At 51.5% G+C, this 18,073-nt stretch overlaps 1 long non-coding RNA gene across 4 annotated transcripts; it reads left to right on the forward strand.

Moving 5' to 3' along the window:
• The first annotated feature begins 98 nt into the window (after positions 1-98).
• LOC119046460 (uncharacterized) lies at positions 99-17,184 on the forward strand. 4 transcript variants are annotated; one of them, XR_008391164.1, is made up of 5 exons: positions 99-566; positions 7,699-7,790; positions 10,206-10,572; positions 11,383-11,477; positions 15,493-17,184. It is a non-coding gene; the product is annotated as an uncharacterized LOC119046460 (long non-coding RNA). The 4 variants fall into 4 exon arrangements; XR_008391165.1 differs by lacking the exon at positions 99-566 and adding an exon at positions 12,565-13,782 and having other exon boundaries at positions 7,428-7,790; positions 11,383-11,721; XR_008391166.1 differs by lacking the exon at positions 99-566 and adding an exon at positions 12,565-13,782 and having other exon boundaries at positions 7,430-7,790.
• Positions 17,185-18,073: the final 889 nt, after the last annotated feature.

An 18,073-nucleotide genomic window follows, 5' to 3' on the forward strand; every position in this document is an offset into this window, starting at 1 on the left:
GAATCGACTTGAATGTTGCATCATCAAAATTCAGTCTGATTCTCCCTCTCTCCCCTCAGTTCCGCAGGCTCTTTGGGGTGAGCAAAGGGGACTGGGCGAAGGTCGCTGTCCAGAGGGGTGGGCGCCCTTCTTTCTGCCACGGAGGTGGCGAACCACCAGCAGCCTCCCATGTCAGGGAGAAGCGTTGGGGACCCGGTGTCTGCGCGCCCAGGGGGCGCCCAAAGCACCGCTGAGCTGGGGGTGAGGCCGGCCTTCCCGAAGGCAGTCGCTGAGCCCAGGCCCCGGGCAGTGCGGCTGCGGGCACCTCCAAACCAGGAAAGGGCAGGGATGGAGGCGTGTGAGGCTGCAGAGTCTTTGGGACGTTGCTGCACGCAGACATTTAAGGGGTGGCATTTCTCCATTGCGCCTCTTCAAGCCGGGCCATACCGCCTTTTTGCTCAAGAGTGAGGAGCAGGAGAGAAGGCTGCAATTCCGGCCAGAAGCTCTTGTTCAACGCGAGCCTAAGGGGGCGTCCAGCCCTTTCCCATGCGTGGCTGCAACATGGACCCGGTGCCTAGGCCCAAGTGGTAAGGGTCGGGGTGCTTCTCTCAGAAGCAGCCCCTGCGCCCTGAACAGAGCCTGGAGGCGGGGGCGGGGAGGGGGGACTTCGGGGGGCCGCCGGCCACAGAGAGAAGCAGGGTCACAGCCTGCGCCCTGCCCCTCATCTGTCTTTCCAAGGGCCCAGTCGCCGAACCCCGAGGGCACGGCCAGCAGCTGCACCCCGCGCCCCGCCCCTCCGTCGCAGCAGCGCGCTCCCCACCTCCGGGCTCCCGAGCACGCCCGCAGGCGCAGTGTCGCGGCCCTGCGCCCCCGCGGGCTGCGCGTCCATTTCCGCAAGGCGGGCGGTCGGGGGCAGGGGCCGGGCGAGTTTCTTTTTCCGCTAACCGCCAACCTCTCCCTTCTCGCGTTTTCTAAAAGCGAGCGTAGGGGAGCAATTAGACTTTCGAGGCACCCGCAGCCCTTAGGAAGAGGTCGGAGAGTCCGGGTCTCCGTCCGCCCCCCTGCGCCCTCGCGTCTTTTTGTCCCTGCCTAGCCAGCTACCGGGGACCTTTCTCATCCATTGGCCATCACCTGCCTGTGCCCCGCCATCCGCGCATTTCCAAAGCCAGAAATCGCCCTCCGCCCTGCCCCCTCCCGTCGTGTGACAAGTACACTCAGCCTTTCGGCCCAGCTCCTCTGAAGAAGAGAAATGGTTATATTTATAAAGCAACAGGGCTTATTTTAAGGCAGACGACGGTGACGCACCTCCCCCACCCCTCTCACCGCCTCCCGCCCCCTGAGCCTCGCTTGCCTGTCCGTCTCCACCCCCCCCCCCCTCCCTTCCGAAACTCCAGGTGCCTCGAAGTGGCGCTGGAATCACCAAGAGCCGAGCTCCCGCAGCTGTGGCCGCCTGGAAGGGGGACAGCCAAGTTCACACGATGTTTGACCTAAAAATATTCATCTTGGTGACATTTCCCCCAGGTTCTCCTTTAAAAATATGGATTCTCAAAACACAGAAATGGACAGCAAATCATGTGACAAACCCCCTTGTGTCCATCACACAGGATTTACGAATGTTAGCAATGTGTCAGGTTTTTTTGTTTTTTTAGTTCTGGGGTTGTTTTTGTTTTTTAGTAACTGCTTTTCTTTTTCTCTGTGTCACTGGCCGCCGTCATTCTCTCACCCTCTTCTCGTCCCTTCTCTTCCTGTGTCTTTTCCCTCCCTACATTCGTCGTGGTTTTTCTTTCCAAGCCCTCCCTCCCCTCTGCTCCTCACTGCCCACCCCTGTACACACCCAGAGGGGCTTCCTTCTTTCTAGAAAATATACTCAGAGAGGAGTTTGGGGAATGACAAGGACCTAGGGAGGGAAGAGATCCGCAGCAGACTCCAGCTGCCCAAGACCCCTCGTGCCAGTGGCGGGGTGGGGGAGAGGTTCTGGCAGATGGGTGGTGGGAGATGCCTGAAGCTTTGAGTTTTCACATCTCAATCCACATGGGCCAGCTTTAGTCAACTGGCTTTGACGGGGGGGGGGTGGGGGGGGGGGGGGGGGTAAGGGGGCAAACTTTTTAAATTAGAAAAAAAAAAGTGTGTCCATACAGAAAACCCTAAATGATGCGCAGTCGACCTAAATTTCGAGCAAGAGATTATTTGCTTATTGTTGTTGGCATGTTGTGAATGTCAAGAACAGGAGAACTTAAAAAAAAAAAAAAAGCTGCCAGTCGGTTACAACTTTGCAGTTCTGTTAGAAAAATAAAGCATCGGAGTCTTGCCTAGGAGTTACATGCTCTACCCCAAGTGCAACAACCGTCAGAGGGGGTAACAAGTGGGAAAAAATGTAAAGCGAATTTCAAAGGGCTCCACAGAAACGCGCAATCTGAGATTCACAGAAAGTGGAGACGGATAAGATAGGAATTAGGTCATCTCCTCCAGACCCCAGGAAATCTGTTCAGATCAAAGCCCGCTCCGTTAGGGTAAACAACACAGGGCCCAGTGGGCTCCAGCAATATTTTCATCTCTGTGCTAAGAGCTGCTAATCTAACAGGCTCTATTTGATGAAAGGGGGTAAAAATTACAACTGTAAAAATGGCTAAGTAAAAAAAAAAAAAAAGTCCTTTCAACTGCATGAGGAAGATAAAGATTAAGATTTGAACTCAAAAGTAACAAGATCCAGGCCCAGATCAACACGAACTTCCTGGAATTTTAGCACTAAGTAAATTATCTAATCCCAGCCCATTGTTCCCTCCTTGTGTGCTCCCCCCTCTCCCCCACCCCATGCAGTTGAGCATACCAGATGATTTACATAAAAAAAAAAATTGTTAAATTTTAACTGCAGTCTAAGAACTTGCAGGAGGTCGACTTTTGGGTTCACTTACTTTACATTCCTTAAGGACTTACCCCCCACCAGGGGTATTGTCCCCTCCCCAGGCAGTCCTGGGGGGTGTGCTGGCCTTTATGGTCCTGGGTGTTCCGTAAGCCCCGTCTAGGAGTGCGGGCTCTCCTTTCAGTAAAGACGGGCAGAGGCGGGAGCTGGTCCCGCAAGCCCGCTCTGGGTCAGCACCGTTCTCCAGCCATGATGCTTCAGCAGCAAAGCCGAAGGGCTGGGTTGTGTAAGGCTTGCTTTCACCGCAGGCCTTAAAAACCAACGGCCAGGGAACGTTTGATAGATAGAAACATCCAGAAAGGGGACAGGAAATCCCAGAGAAGGAAAATTCACCCAGGCTAAATCCAGGGTTGAAGTTCCTTGCTGAGCCTGGTTTCCTCTTAACTGTTTAAACATGTGATTTGGCTCTGCTTATGCTTCTGCGTCCATCTGAGCTCGAGTTTAACAAAGACCCAGGGAGCACCTGTCCGCTTGGTCCTGGCCCTCTCTAAAGCCAGGGCCATGAAGGGGGGGGGGGGCGTGTAACAAGCTCTTGTAAACACCACCAGCGACAGGCCCCCTTCTGCGTGAGACCCTGGGCTGCTCACTCACAGAGGGCGATCCTGGGATCAGCTTTTTACTCATGTTCTGCCAGGGGGGTCTGGAAATGGTGGCACAAGTCGACACCTCCTTGTTAGGTCCAGGGTGGGACCCCATCTCGCTCCCCCCAGTGCAGCTGAAGCCCAACACAGCTTCGTCAGTTAGGAGCTGGATGCCAAGAGGCCAGAGGTCATGTCCTCTGGCTGCCATCACAGCCACAGTCAGTGTGAGGCCCAGTCACCTATAAACCTGGGTAAGATGTTAGCACGGCAGCCCCCTCTCCTGATGGAAGGACAGGAAGGGGGACACTAGCCAGCCAGTAGAGTTGCGTAAAAATTCAGAATGTGGGGTGCTCCTATATATCTCACCTCATAACAGCCCCGCAAGACAGGGCCACTGTCGTTCACCAGATGACAAAGCTGAGACCCAAAAGAGCAGAGAAAAAACAGTGGGACACCAGGACACCTGGAGCTGTCACCTGCTCCAGAGCCAACCCTGAGGTGCAAACCTACCTGGCCTGGTCCACGGACCAGTTTCCCCATTGGGACCACAGGAGGATCGATTTCGGCCATTTCCCAGTAGCTCCATCAGAGCCTCGCCACGCCCACAATTCCACAGGCCAGGGAAACCGCCTCCGCTATCGCCAGTACCCCCTGCTTTTCGGAAGTTCACTTTACACCACTTTGCTTTACGAAAGACCTACGTTAATGCCCCAGCCGAAAGAAATCCAAAAAGCATTTTTGCTATGACAAAAAAAAAAGGCAAAAAGCAAAGACATCGTCCACCATTTGTTTTGCAACAGGCTCTTGGAGAGGCCGCAGTGCCCAGAGCAGGGCTGGTGGCCCCGCCAGGCACCTTCCCCAGGGACCACAGTCAGCACCAGGAGCTCAGGAGGCGCCGCTTTGAACTGCGCCTGCGACTGTCTGGGCTTCAGCTTGACTGATTTTTGGCCCAGTGAGCAAAAGGCAGCTGAAGGCAACTTCTTCAATTTGCAGCATCTCAGCTGGTGAAAGCTTTCCTGGGAAAGCTCTCCTTCCGGATAATGGGGAAACCTATACTATTCTGTTAATTTCATGTCGGTCACTCCCTTTTGAAACGTGAAGTATATTTATTTTCAGAAGGAAGAGGGAACACTGAATTCAATTCTCTCCTGCAGTCCTGCGCGTCCTGCACTGGAGAAATCCTCAGGGTTCATGTCTACTCGGGGGTGTACTCCAAAGCAAAGCAATACAAACACATCCCGATTTTTCCCTTGAACTACATCCTTTCTTACTTTTCTCCTAACCAATTGCGCTTTGCTTTGGGCAAGTCTGAGGTCTATGGATCTTGCGGAGTTTTGTTTTCTGGCCCCTTTGACACCAAACCCCTTGGACCCGGCCCAGAGTTTTTCAGACGATGGGTAGGGACCCATCAGTGTGTTATGCAACCAGTCTAGTAGGTCATCCCCAGCATTGTTTTTTAAACGTAACAGAGCAGAACAGAACCTATTGGAGTACATCACACTCTGTAGTAACAGTCAGTGGTGCCTTATGAGGTTCTTGTTACAGCTGTGTACGTGTGCACACTAAGTTACAATGATAAATGTACTTCTCAGCAAGAGTTGCCACCAAAAAGTTTGAAAGCCACTGACAAAAGCCCTGAAAATTATGTGTCTCCTGCTGTTTCTCAGCTGAAATCACAAAAGCAGGGGCATTGGAGAGGGGCTGGCTCACAGGCGGGTCTGGGGGTGGGGAGTGCGGTGGCGAAGACACACCACACTGCCTCCCCGTTCTCTCTGCAATCGTCCATCCAGGATGCAGGGTCTTCTAGCTGCTGCTTCAGTAAGGAAAGACAGACTAGCAACGGGGCTCCCGTGCTGGCTTCAGTTTTCCTCTCTCAGGCTGCTTCCACCTGAAGGATTTAAATAGCATTGTGCCATAAAGAGGGTTTCTCCTTAAACACACACACACACACACACACACACACACACACACAAAACCTGAGTAGGAAAGTTTAATGACTATACCAAGCTGGGCTGTCCCTTTAAGAGCCTTTTCCCTTGGATAATTGGGCCCCAGCTCTTAGGTAACTAAGATAGCATCCCTCCCAAATCCTGCCATTTCTAAGCATCCTTAGTCACCAGGCTCAGGATGGAGCTCACCATAGCCTAAGAGTGCGTGGTCCTGGAAGGGCCCTGTTAGAAGCCCTGCTCAGACCGAGGGGTCGTCTGCAGACTGTCACAGAGATCAGATTCTAACTCACACACGCAGGTGCACACACGCACTTCTACCCAAATCTCCAGGCTAGGATAGCCAGGAAGGAACGTCTCTGGATGAACAGAGGTTAGTGTGAGAGTGGGCTCTGAGTTACTGAGGTTTATTCCTCTCAATCTGGGTGCAGGAATGCCTGCCCCATGGTCGGCCGAAGGTCAGGACAGAGGGTCTCCACCCGGATTCAAGTCCCAAACTCCTGGTGTGAAGGACACTAAGAGTGACGATGGTGGTTCACATCCCTGGAGTCAGTTCTTCAGCCCTTTCCTCTCCATAGTCTTTGCCTGGTACTTCCTGCCCCTTTGGGTATGAACACATGACTTGCTTTGGCCAATAGCAGGAGGCAGGTTCCCTGGTGTGCCAGTCTCACGCCCTGGCCTCAAGATGCCTGCATGTTTCTCCTTGTGCCCTTGTGCCTTCTGCCACCACCACAAGAAGAACATGCCCCTGGTCTCAAGAAAAGAATAACAGCCACAAGGAACAGAGTCACGAGAGCCACAGCCAGCTGAGATCAGCCAAGCCCCAGCCAAGCCCCAGCCAAACCCCAGCCAGCTGCAGACACCTGAGCCCCACTGAGCAGAGCGCACCCACAGACCTGGGGGAATAGGTGGGTGTCGCTTTAAGGCACTGAGCTGGCGGATGAGTCCTTATTTTGCACCCCTGGGGCCACAGTTAACCATTTCGAGCAGATGTGATTTAGCCATTACACTGTGTCGGGCACTGTTTCAGATGTTCAGCTAGCATTAACTCAGTTAATCCCTGTAGCGACCCCATGAGGTGGGTGCTGTCACTGCACCTATTTTATGGCTAAGGAAACTAAGGGACAGAGAGGTTAAGGGAGATGCCTGAGGACACATCCATGGTCACCAGGCCCCGGAGCACATGATACACAGCTCTTAACCAGCGTGATAGGCTTTTACTCTGTCCCCGGTTTTTCCAAGAAAGCCTTCGCAATCTTGGGAAGATTGGGGGTGGCCAGTCTCTCTGTAACTAAACCCCTGAATGACAGCCCCTTCCCCATTCCCTACTCAACGGCTAAGTCTCCAGAGGAGCAGGACCCTCCAGGATTCCCAGGCAAGTGATCTGCTCTCTAAACACCTCCTTCCCACGGAGAACCTTCCGGAATCCAGGGCCCTCTAGGTTTTCATGATCTGGACATGCCATGGGGAGGACAGACGGACGAGGCGGATCAGGTTGCCGATCAGGCCAGCACACTCATTTCCCAGGGTCGCTGTGACGAGTGGAAGGACAGAAATGTATCCCCTTGTAGGAGTCCGTCAGGCGTTGGCAGAACCACAGCCCCTCTGAGGAAGGCACGTTCCATGTCTTTCTCTCCGTCTCCAATGGGGCCGGCAACCCTGGGCTTATGCACGCATCACTCTAATCTCTTCCTCTGTGACCACACGGCAGCTTTCTCATGTGTCTTCATAGCATCTCCCCTCTGTGTACCTGCCTCTGTCTCTTCTCTTCTGATGGGGACACTAGTCCTTCGAATTGGGGCCCACCCTAATGACCTCTTCTTAACTCAGTTGTACTTTCAAAGACCCGATTTCCAAAAAAAACAGAAGTCCACGTGTGCAGATACCGAGGGTTGGAAGGAGGCTGTCACGGTCACTTGGGTGAGACGCGAAGAGGACCAAAGAGGAAAAGAAGGGGTGGAAGGAGCGTTGGGTATGTTTAAGCAGATGTAAAGCCCCGAAAAAGCCACAGCTCTCAGAGCTAAAAAGATACCCAGAGGCCTCTGGTCACAAAGTCTGGGCTCCCAGGCCTTGCTCGGCCGGCACATGTGTTTTATTTGGCTCACAAGGCATATTGAGCGAATTCGAAAGCGTTGCCAACATTTGAAAGTCAGGAGATCTCATATAAAAGTTCAAATTTCCAATTTCCAGGGATTGGGTTTTTTTTTTTTTTAAATGTCAGATGATCTAGTGTTCTTGCCTTCCCACATGTCGACAATTGGCTGACACAAAGGCGTGACCGTCCCCTTCGGATGGAGCTGACCCGAGTCCACTTGAGTTCTTGCCTGAACCACCTCCCTCATCTACCAGCTCACCAGCTGCCGGGTAAGTTTGAGGTTTCTCCTAAGACATGGGCCAATCAGCTCGTTCTGCAGGGGAGAAACAGCAGGCCGAGGGGCAGGAGTAGGTTGGGTTAGGGATGGAGGCAACTATCCATCCTTTCCTTGGTTCGGGGAAGGAAAGTTGGGGTGGAATGACAGAAGGCAGAGACCTTCAAGGTAAAGAGATGAGGACATCAAAGAGGGTGTTCCACAGCCCGAGGCTGGTTCAGGAGGAAGACGGTGCAGGGTCTCTGGGTCCCAACTGAGGGTTTAATGAGCAGGAAGGACCAGAGGAGTGGAAGAGGACCAGCCACGCTTCCTCCAGGCTGTGGGGGGAACCACATTAGGAGCAGAGGGGCAGAGTGTGTGCAGCTGGCTTTTAGTTTGTGTGCTCTGTAAGACAAGATTCTTCCTCCCTTTTCTGTGTGTACTCCAAAGTCATAAAATCTACACGGTCATGGTAGACACTTGGGCAAAAGAGAAATATTTAAATAATAAAACACGTATCGAATCATCCCGCCACCCATAGATAACAATGGCTTTTGTTTTTGTGTCTTTCTCTTTAGAATATTTTGAAATACATGTGTCTTCATGTGTGTCAGTTTCACGTTATAGGATGAGCATTTTCTCCTGCCTATAAAGTATCTTTAAAGCCATACTTCAGTGGTTGTTTACTATTCCATTAAACGGATGGAAATACATATTTTATTTTCCTTATTTCTTTTACTCGACGGCCCAGAAAAGCGCTTTAACTCTGTGCTCTCTGCTTTTTCGAAGTGCAATAGAAACATCTACTAAATGGTGTCTCCCCTTAAGAGGAACATGGTTCTCACTGGGGATGACGGGGACCCCGGGAGACGTTCAGCTCTGTCAGGAGACAATTTTGTTTGGGTCGAGGCCAGAGTTGCTGTGAAACATTCTATGGCGCACGGGACAGACCCCCTACAGCAAAGAGCTCTCCGGCCAGAACATCAACAGTGCTGAGGTTGAGAAACTTGCCATTCAGGACAGTGTCAGGGTTAATATTCAACATCCACTTAAAATTCAAATGAGGGTTCTGCCATTAAAGGGCAGGACTTTGCCCCGGACTCCTGTGTTGGAGTAATCAGAACTCCAGTTCGTAGAATCTGGAATGACTTTCTGTTTTTTTTGTTTATTGTGTTAGACATTTTTAAAGAACAATAAAAGAACGGGAACGTAGAGATGGTAATTTTTTTAATGAAGCTCCCGGGATGAATGGGATGGTTCTGGAGTTGGTCCTCATTTGGGACCACACCCCATGTGCGTCCACAGGCCAGGAGACCCTGTGACTGCATCATCCCAGGCTACTGGCCGGGCTCGGGAGAGAACAATTCCTATGGCAGAGAAGCGATTCGGCTGATACAGAAGTAGTTTCTAAATTCCAAAGTGGACTTGGAAGACTGCTCATTCTGATGGGTACTTAGTTAAATTCAGCTACATTTGGCATCCTGTCCTTGCGGGGCGATGTTACTTCTTTGAGGCCTCTGCCATGGGTGAGCTTGTTGAGGAACTTCCACTTTAGTAAAGTCATTGAAAGCACCCCCTTCCCTTCTGGTGAGAACCATGCTCCTCTCTCTCAGCCGGGATTTCCCCTCTTAAGGACTTGACCTTGGTAGAGACAATTGGTGTGGAGACAGAGAGTTACAATCCTTCCCCACAGACGCTCCGAATGGGGCACATGCAGAACGAAGGAGGCGTTTTCTGTCTCTCATCTTCCGCCCACACTCTTTCTGGGGTTTACGGTGAATAGGAGTTGAACTTGGAAATGCATAGACTTGTGTTTTGGGTATTTAAAAGGCTATACAAAAATCCTTCCCCGGTTGGTGCTGGGCAGGAGACATAATCCAGCAGAATCAGGGGTCACTTTCCAAGCTGTGACGATGGAAATGGGACCTTCAGTGAACAGGGATTCAGCACAGAGAGGGGCGAGCGTGGGCCAAGGTCAGGCGTCGTGCCCCGATTCTGCCCTGGGTCACGGCTGCGTGCACATGCGTTGGCAACTCGGCTGCTGCGGTGTTTCGTGTGGCTCATCTGCAGAGCCGGAGCCCTGCAGGGAGGGGTCAGTGGAGGTCCCTTGGCCGTCAGATCATCTTCCAGGAGGAAGACACCGTCTCTTCTCATCTCCTCTCCCCAGGGTTGGCCGAAGGCAGGCAGCGAGTCTGGGCTCTCCTCCACTACATCAGCTAATAGCACAGACTCTACCACTTGGGAGGCCGGGGGCACTGGGGGGGTGGGGTTGGGGGTCCGAGGGGGAGGGGAGACAGAGAAGACAGGGCCACAGGACCGGAAGACGATTTAAAATAAGCAATCACGGGCTGAAGGAGAATATGTGGGCTGTAAAACGAGCGCAGGAATAAACGAGATGGATGGGAAGTCAATTCTCCAGTCCCTCTTCCAGGTGATGTGCCGTCTTTTATGTTTCTGCTCCTGGTCAGCAACCTTCGGTTTCCAAGTACTGTACTCGTTTCCTCTTTAATTTTTCATTGGAATATTGATTCAACTGCTGAAGACGACACAGCCAAGGCTTTCAGAACGTGCGAGCTGTGGAAAGGCAGGTCCGCTCCCCCCGCGGCGAGAGATACACATCCGCAGTCGCGGAGGCGCCCACCACGCAGGTGGCGGCACGGACAGAACACATGCACACATGTGTGCACTCGTGCACACGCACACACCAGAGGTTGCTATAAACTAGGCAGTGTGGCCAGTGGGATTTGCTCCTGTTCAGACGAATCCAAGGTTCAAACCTCTTGGACTGGAATGGACAGGTAGGTGTTGAACAGGTGGCGAGAAAGGGGGGTTGAAGCGAATAAACTTCAAAATGTGGACACACACACATCCCACTGTAAAATGGCTCAAAACGATGCCTCCAGCTCAGTCAGAGCCCCAAGGGGTCAGATCTTGATTTATTATTTTAGCGAACGTGTCCTTTTCTGGGTGTGGGAGACTTCCAGGTTACAACCTTTACTCTAGACTTTAGCATCTAGCATATTGTACAACCTAGTATGCAGGCTGTGATCTTTTCAATTTGTTTTCCAAGGACAGTTGACATACAGTATTAAGGTTTAGAAGGTATAAACGATCAGACTCTCCTATACCATACAAAGTGATCCCCCAGTAAGTCTAGTCCCCACCTGACACCACACACAATTAACACAGTCTCAGCGACTGTGTTCCCTATGCTGTGTTTACATCCCCATGACTGTTTTTATTTCTTTATTATTTTTTAGATTTTATTTATTTACTTTTAGAGAGGGGAAAAGGGGATAAAGAGAGAGAGAGAAACATCAGTGTGTAGTTGCCTCTCGCATGCCCCCTACTGGGCATCTGACCTGGCCCGCAACCCAGGCATGTGCTCTGACTGGGAATTGAACCTGCAACCCTTTGGTTTGCAGTCTGGTGCTCAATCCCCTGAGCCACACCAGCCAGGGCATGTTTTTAAACTGGCAATTTGTAATTCTCAATCTCCTCAGCTTTTTCACCCATCCCCCCAACCTCTTCCCATCTGGCAATCATCCATTTGTTCCCTGTGTCTGTGAGATTCTGTTCTGTTTGCTCATCTGTTTTGTTTTTTTTAGATCGTGCATATGAGAAAAGTCATACGGCATTTGTCTTCCTCTGTCTACTTCACTTAGCATAATACTCTCGAGGTCCACCCGTGTTGTCACAAATGGTAAGATTTCCTTCTCCTGCATAACTGAGCAATGTTCCGTTGTATACAGGTGCGCCATTTTCTTTATCCCATTTGTCTGATGATGCATGATCAATTCTGGCGGATCGATGGGTCCACCATCAGTGAGCAGATGGATCAATTTTGTCTTTCATCAAACAAGTGCTTCAGCAGCATCTCCCTACCTACCAGATACCAGGGTGATGCCCCAGGAATATGACATCCACATACCCCCAAGAATTAGAACGTAAGTGGGGTACACAGTCGTAACATAAGGATCATGTCCTGGTTCCAACGGGCTTTTTTCAGTTCTAAGTAAGAGGATTAGAATTGCTACCTACTTCTTTAGACAGAGGGAGAAGGAGAAAGAGAGGGAGAGAAACATCAATGTGTGATTGCCTCTCGCACGCCCCCTACTGGAGACCTGGCCTGCAACCCAGGCATGTGTCCTAATTGTGAATTGAACCCACCACCCTGTGATTTGTAGACCTGCGCTCAATCCACTGAGCCACACCAGCCAGGGCCTTTTTCCTTTTTTAAGTAGTCACTGCCACTAGGTCTCCCAGAGGACCAGAGAGTCCAGTTTGTGGCTGACACCTCTTACTCACTTGCAGATGATGAGTTCTGTGAGTCAGAGCCTTTAAAGCAAAGGGAAACTTCCTTATCAATGGAGTTGATAGGACTATGATTCTAGCATTTTTAGCCCTAGAATGATTTACACCTGACACTAAAAGAAACAGGCCTTCAAAAGGGGAGGGCATAGCCAAGATCACAGACCTCGATATTTGAAAGACCTGGCACCGGAACGCAGGGTTGCCCAAGTTTTCCACTTCCCAGGTTCTTCCTGCTACAGCTTGCCTCGTGCGCGCTGAGGAACCGAGTGAAACGGGGCTCTTGCCTGTAGTCGATTTATGTACTGAAAGATTTGCCCTATTCCAGGCAGGAGAGATGGAAGACAATTTCAAGGAGATAAATCACGCTAAGTACATCGCGACACCCCCGACGCAGGGCAGCTCCAGGGACATGGCCGTCCCAGCTCTACTACCCCCCGGTGCTCCTATTATAGCATTTTCTCTCTTGCTTTTTTAAGGAGATCCAAGCCAGGCCGACCTCTACGTCAAAAACTGGTAGATTCACTTCTCAAAGAGGTTCTTCCCTTTACAAAGGTGTCTCCAATAATACTGATTACATTTTGACCCGTCCTCTGAAAAATGCGCACAGACGGCATACCTAATTCAGAGAGGAAGATATATTTATTCTCAACTTGAGTGCGTATGTGTATCTGTACCGTCTACACAACATGGAGGGTAAATTTGTCCATAAAGTCCGGAAATAAAGGCATTATTAGTTATTTTTAAGATGAAAAACGTTTCGAGCACAGTGTTTATATTTGCCTATGTGTCCAGGCTTTATGTACATCCTGAAGATCATAAATGTAGTAAACAAGAATAAATTGCTCACCATTTGGGGGGGGCATTCCTCATGTTTTGAGTGCTTGGTTTAAAAAAAAAACCCATATATTTCATGGTGGAATCTCTGTGTTTATAAACAAAACCTCAACCATTTACAAAGAAAGAAATCATTTTGACTTTCTTACTCAATATTGGTTCCCTAAACCATGACCCACTTATGGCAAATCTTGACTCCAAGGGTGATCGAGTTATTTCGTTTGAGTTAGTTTCATATGTTCAGGATGGGGCCATTGTTTTTTTTTTTTTTTTTTAAGTTTTCCCTAAATTTTGTCCTTCTTGGAAGTTTTAAAATGTAATCATCAGGGCTAAATTTTCTTAAACCTTTCTGAGCTCTACAATATGGACATTTTTGTGCCATGGGGCTTTTCCTTGCGCCTTATTCCTCTGCCGTACATCCTGGGACTGAAAACAATTTAATTTTAAAAACACGTCTTTTTTTTTTTTTTAAACCTAGAAACTGCAGGACAAGTTGGTTATTAGTTTGGTTCTGAAAGTGATCAGGAGATTATTTTAGGTTTCAGGTCACGTGTAAATGTAAGAATGTTTCTCCATTTTCTGCGCCCGAATTGAAGTAGTTTCCATGTTCCGCAATGACGAAAACCACAGCTCAGGTGACCGCCTGCCTGGTCAGTAAGTGGTCCGTGCCGGCCTGAGCCGGCTAATTGTGTATGATTGGGATTATGTAGCAGGGGTGACAGTCCTCTCCAAACAAAGGAAATCACACTTGTGCTACTTCACGTGACCTCTGATCTCTCCAGCAAAAGCAGACACTTGGGTCACGGCGAAGCCTGCGGCGTCCCAAAGTGGCCTAGATGCGTAGGACTGATGAATTCCGGGTGAGGGTGAGGCAATAGGCAGTGGGGGAGGGGAGCCACGGGAGGAGGGGGGAGGAGCCTCAGAGCTGGAGGAGGAGCCTCAGAACCGGATCAGGAAGGGAAAAATCCAGGGCTGGAAAAAGGACGGTCACCCTGCGTTTAGATTCTGAAGTTCGGGGACATTCAGTGTGTGACCCCGGTATTTATGCTGCACAGTCACCCAAGTAGCCTCAGGAGGCCAGTGTGAGGTGTGGTGTGTGGTGGGGACCAGGGGAAGGGTTTGGTGTTTGTGTTTGTGTTCAGCAGGGGCCGGAGGCTCAGGCGAGTGTGCGCGGGGGTGGGGTTTGAGGAGTGGAGGTGATGCCACTGATTTCAAAAGCGGCGATTTGTTTGCTCTGGCCCTTCTGATGAGTCAGGTGCCACGAGGCAGGAGTTGTGTGGGCCAACCTTCAGCAAACGGGGGACTAGTTAGTGTGTTGGAAAGTCAGAAAAAGCACCGTCCTCCAGTGGGGCCTGGAGCAAAGGCCCAGGCAGCAGAGGCAGCAGCTCCGTGGGGACAAGGACTGTCAGTGGTCATCAAGGGAAGCGGGGAAGGAGACCACGTTACCCAGCCATGACACTGAGAAAGGCCCCTGGGCCTCACAGCCTTGGGGGACCCCTCTTCTAGACAGACCCCTCTTCTAGAGAGACTGGCCAGAAAAAAGCCTTACCCAGGGTTTCCCAGGCATCGCCACTTGGGGTCGGACGATTTTTGCTGTGGGGGCTGCCCTGTGTGTTGTGAGACATGAAGGGACGCCGGTGTCCCTGGCGTCCTGCTACCAAACGTCAGTCAGTAGCAACACCACTTTTCCCCTCTCTCAACCCCTCAGTCCCAGGCTCTGACAACCAAACATGTCTCCAGACATGGCCAAATGTCCCCTGGGGGGTCAGAGTCACCCCAGGCTCAGAGCCACGGGCCTGGGTCCCCATGCCCCGCCTCTCTGGAACCTCCAGAGATAGGGAGAGCCTTTCCCGGAGCTTGGATGGCCCAGGGGGCGTGGCTTCTCTGACCCAGTTCAGTGGGTGGGGGTGCTCAGACTTGGGGGTTCCCTGTGTGCGCACACACACATATACACGGCTGTCTGTGTGCTACTGACCCCCCAAGTGTGCTCCGGGAAGGGCCCGTTCCTGTGGTCACAGTCGGTCCAGATTCCAAAGGCACAGCGTAAGGGCCACCGGCTGAGGTAGAGGGTAGACACAGGGGCCATCCAACTGGAGAAACCTCTGCGGCTGAGACAAGACGCTGTGAGTCCCTGCCGGGATGCCCAGGACAGACCACCCCGGAGGCCCCTGCTCACCCCACACCTGCTGCGTGGCTGGCTCTGCACTCTGGGGACAGGGAGGGAAGAAAGCCAGCCAGAGCCACAGGCTTCAGGGGGCTGACATCCAAAAGGTGGAGGTGCCCTGGCAGGTGTGGCTCAGGTGGCTGGGCGAGTCCGGCAGAGCGAAAGGTGGCCGGCTGGATTTCCTGGTCAGGACACGTGCGTGGGTGGCGGGCGCGTGTGAGAGGCAACCAATCAATGCTGCTGTCTCACGTCGACGCTTCCCACCTCTAAGGCCAGGAGAGACCTTGCCAGTATGTGCATACACCTTTCGAGAAACTTTCAAAAGTAAGAGAGTGTTTCTTTACAAGGGCCCCCAAATTGCATCGGTTGGAGGCCCCACCCACCTGAGTCTACCCCCATTTTTTAGCCCCCTGTACCTTTCAGAATAGGATCATCTTTCAAAGCCCACCAGGAAGAAGAAGGAGAAAAATGCATCCGGTTTCATTCACTGATGAAGTAAAAGCAAGAAAATGACGTCGACTCCCCCCAAAAGAAAGAAACATGGAGACAAACCGCAGACTGGACCACCCGTTGGGTTGGCTACTTGGCTGCTGAGTCAGAAGCTGGGGTCTTCAGATTCACACACGCCAGGGTAGAGGAAGAGCTAGAAGCTTCTGGGGAGGGCGGGGGAGAGAGGCTGCGGTCTCCGGTCAGGAGGGCCCAGCCGCTGGCCCAGCTGCTCCGGGTGGGAGGGGGATGGAGGGTGGGTGGGCCCTGCAGCCGCCCCCGGAGCTCTCGGGCCATTGTGAGCCCTTATCGATCAGGCGGGGAAGCTATAGGACTGCGGCAGCTGAAGCTCCGCTGCTCCCCAGGTTATTTATGAGCCGCGCCAGCCTGGCAAGTAACCGGGGCCAGCTTGTTTAACGAGGGTTCAGGGCGCTCTTCCCTAGCTGGTTAACTTTAAGTATTGGAAATGGAATTGATGCGCACATAATAATATTATGATTCATACAAACCACTTCTCAGGCAACTCAATATATTTCATTACCTCCTTTCTAGCAAATGTATTGATTTCTGTTTTGCGGTTTTATAACACAATTTCAAGGCTGTTGTGGGCTTAATGAGCCATGTTCTTATGATGTTTAAAAAGATTTGAAGCTATTGTTGAAATAAATATTATGGATCACCCCCTCCCGAGACCTTCTCCCTGGCTCCTGCCTCCGGCCTCCCTCCTCCCGAGCCCCCAGCCCCAGCCCCAGCCTGCCCCTCCCTGGTCCCGCCAGCAGAAACCAGGGGGGCTGCGGCTCTGCGGCCCTTTGTGGCCCAGATCAAAGGCCCCAAGCGCCACAAAGGCGGCCCCACTCAGGCCGCACGGCCACACACAGTCGCACCTGCAGCGCGGCCAAATGTCACTGTCGCTTCTGCGGGGCGAGCGCGGGGGACGCACCTCGGAGGCGGCAGATGACTCCAATATCGCTTGATGGGAAGTGATGGGGAGGGAGACGCGCAGTGCCCTGGGCTTTTTATTAGCTGCCCGGACTTCTGCAGCCGGAGCCCGTGTACCTGCACCTGTGGGCCCCCTTCCTCCCAGCCTTTATGGAAGTTGACAGATTTTATTAACTTTAGGGAAGAACTTTCCGGCGTGCGGAGGGCTGCAGTTTGTTTTGTATTCATTCGAAACGGAAACTGAAAAAGCCGTGTTTACTTATTTACCAGCCCCAGCGACCTCCCTCTGGGACGCCATCAGTCACGCACGTATTAACTCTGTCGTAAAACTGACTAGCGTGCCAGGGGAGCTGCGGAGTTTGGGGGGCTGTCCATGGGGGGTGTGAATTTTTTCCCCAATGGGAGGAAGCTACATTCAATTATCTAATATTTCCGAGGAAAGGCCGGAGACCTTCCAAAGCGCGCAGAAATTGGACTTCTTTAACAAGCGAGTGCTCCTGGGCAGAGAGCATTTGCAAACAACCCAGGTCGCCTTTGCCCACAGCAAGGCCTCCCAAATCAGTTTGGTGAAGGAGCAACAAAGGTCAGGACCCACCCGGAGCATCTTCAAACTCGGCCAGAGTGACACTCGGAGGTTTGGGGTGGAGTGAGGGTTCATGCAGGCTGACCCCCCCCCCAGACATTGCAGGCTAAGCCCCCCATGCCTTGGAAAGAACCCATTCTGACTTTAGTCAAGTGGGTGCTTGTTGAGGAAGAGATAGTCCATAACCCAACGCAGTTTCACCTAAGTCCTACCCACTTACTCTTAGAGCCCAAGGGCGGACGAAGTGTTAGGATTGTGCTCAGAGCCCCGGCTGCTCATCACCCTCGGGAGTTCTTTTAGGTTTTACGTCTCATGACAAATGGACGCCCACAACTATGAAAATGCATATTATATTAATGGCCAAGTGTTGAAAATTCAGCCGCAGAGTCAGCTGGGTATAGTGCTTATTAGCTTAAAAGCATAAAGCTTTCGGGAGCTTCCTTTTGTGTGCCAAGTAAACTTCAAATGCACCCAGGATCACTTTGCAGGAAACTCTTTACGGTGAGCGATAATAGAAAGTGGTTAGTAGAATATTACACTTTTCATTTGGGCAAACAGATGGGATGCCTGCTTTTAGATTTAATCGGGGCTGACGGACAGGTAGGACACCGGCATATTTTAGTTGGGGTCCCTTTCTTTTCGGGAAAGAATGAAACTACTTAATATTCAGTAAATCTGCACCCGCCCAGCCCCCTCGCCAGCTCATGTATTCCTCTGTGCCTTGTGATCCGGAATGTCTAACTCTTTCTCATTTCTGATGACATTACAAAGTACAAAGGTCACCTCGCCGCAAGCGAATCCGTTTACTAACATGTCCCCTGCTCTATCTTTCCCTTGCCAAAAAAGAAAAGAGAAAAATAAAGTCCTGAATGTCTGTGGGTGTGCACGTCCATGTTTGCGGTTGCAAAACAAAAACGACAAAGGCTCCTTAAATCACCGAGAGTGCCCCGCAGTCTCCATTTACAGAGGCACAGACGTA

Source organism: Artibeus jamaicensis, unplaced genomic scaffold (genome assembly GCF_021234435.1).
Source record: "Artibeus jamaicensis isolate MK-2021 breed Jamaican fruit bat unplaced genomic scaffold, CSHL_Jam_final contig_3152, whole genome shotgun sequence".
In the NCBI taxonomy this organism is placed as follows: domain Eukaryota; kingdom Metazoa; phylum Chordata; class Mammalia; order Chiroptera; family Phyllostomidae; genus Artibeus; species Artibeus jamaicensis.